Genomic DNA, 1,955 nt, shown 5'->3' on the forward strand with positions numbered 1-1,955 from the left:
CATTGCCACACCAAGCAAGGGTTATCCACCTTCTCCTCCCATTGCCACAAGGGTTAACCACCTTCTCATATCACTTTATCCCACCTACATTGTAGCAACAAGCAAGGTCCTTCTCCTCCTCCCAGTTTTCTTTGCTCAACCATGGCCAACTCTACTTCGCAAAGGCGGCCAAAGGATGAGGTCACAACACTTGCATGCCACAACACTAGAGGTGTAGATGATGAGTGGGTGCCACAAGAGTTCCCCAAAGGTGCTTGGGTATACATGCAACCATCTGCTATTGGCTCTTATCGTGTGTGGAATCATGCAAACTTGGATCTTCATTGGAAAGGAAAGCTCCTTGGCTTCAAGAACCACAAAGACAAGGGGGCCGTAGCCATTGTGCAACATGTTTTCTCAATGTCAACCATGCATTTGCAACAACCACCTCGATTTCCAACACATTGTAAGTACATGTTTTGAGAATACAAAGCTAGGTCTGAAATCACAGTGTAATGTTATTATGGATTCATACTTAAGATTTGTCATGCATTTTATAGTCATATTTCCATCCACGTTGGTGGAGGAGCAGCCACTACATAGTCTCTCCGGCACATTCAATGCTATACATGCGGATATTGGAGCAATACTGTTCCCACATCTTTGCCCAACCAAACTGGTTCAAAGAAGGATTTTCTTCTATTCTCACTCCTATATTGTCCCTACTTCTACACAAGCGCTTGGAACGCTTGAACCCATCAAAGTAACTTCCTTATTAAGTATGGAGTGGTCGGTGCCAAATTTGTGGTCGGTAGCATCTTTCAGGCAAAAGATGATAATGGATGTCCAAAACTCTTTGAAATACTCTAAAGCTTCTAGTTCTGTGTGCTTGAGTTGGTGTTTGCCTATTCATTGTTTTGTGCACATTTTTAAAGAGTTTGGATTTGTGGAGACTACCACAATGCTTGTATGTAAGGATGCGCATTACGAGGAATTACAAAGGCTTTTAGAAGAGGACTGGAGTTTTGTGGAGGGCATGCACAACGGGGACCGGTACCGTTGTAAGGTTGGAGCTTCAGGTATTGGAATGCACTATTTGAAATTCCACACCTCCTTGTACATACGATTTCACTATGATCGTTGGATGCGCAAGCTTGGAGTGTGGACTCCCTTACAGAGTGTAGACGGCGCTATTGAAAGCTTTGACATTGTAGTGAAGATGCCCAATGATGATTTGGAGGCAATCCAAGTGAACAAGCATTGGACTCTCAGTAATGTTCTAGAACATTTGGTTATTATGGGTTTTGAGGCCCTTCAACAAGCACAATTTCGTTTACAAGGTCACAAGGTGAGAATCCTTCCACCACATTTTCAATACATCATGGTTTATCGATCATTGGATGCTTATTGTAATGAATGTCCGCAGATTGGGAAGAAAATCGAAGACAAATTGAAGGTCGAGGAGGACTGAGGGATGGATGGAACTATGCTATCGATCTTATAACTTTGTAACTCTTGCAATTTTCAAACTGATCCCCACTGTAATCAACATGATTTGCTTCGGCAAATCATGCCTTTGAATATAATCTTTTGCATTGGGATGAGAAATCATGTTTTGGTGAAAGTGCCTTTTTTTTTAATGTCTTAAAAAAAGGGTCCATTATAAAAGGGGGGCCACCTAACTCATTCACTATTTTCACTTTTGCAACTCTTGAGCTCCTCCACTCTCTATCTACACCCCAGACTAGACATGGATGCTTCCACAGCCTCTGCATCTGCAGCCACATCCACCCCTTTGTCACTCTTCATCCTCTTCCTCGAGGACACCAAATACAAAGGGAAGTTGGACCTCCACACCTTTTTTACTCGTCTCCCTGACCTTGATGCCACAGTTGCCCTTCACATGGATGCATTTGCCAAGATTTTGCGTTCATGGAAGAGCACATCACAAAATATTATGTATCTATCCCCCCACA

The 1,955-nt window shown here is 42.9% G+C and overlaps 1 pseudogene; it reads left to right on the forward strand.

Moving 5' to 3' along the window:
* The first annotated feature begins 502 nt into the window (after positions 1–502).
* On the forward strand, positions 503–1,483 carry LOC147455973 (uncharacterized; annotated as a pseudogene).
* The last annotated feature ends 472 nt before the right edge of the window (positions 1,484–1,955 follow it).

Source organism: Adiantum capillus-veneris, chromosome 6 (genome assembly GCF_014529385.1).
Source record: "Adiantum capillus-veneris isolate H3 chromosome 6, ASM1452938v2, whole genome shotgun sequence".
In the NCBI taxonomy this organism is placed as follows: domain Eukaryota; kingdom Viridiplantae; phylum Streptophyta; class Polypodiopsida; order Polypodiales; family Pteridaceae; genus Adiantum; species Adiantum capillus-veneris.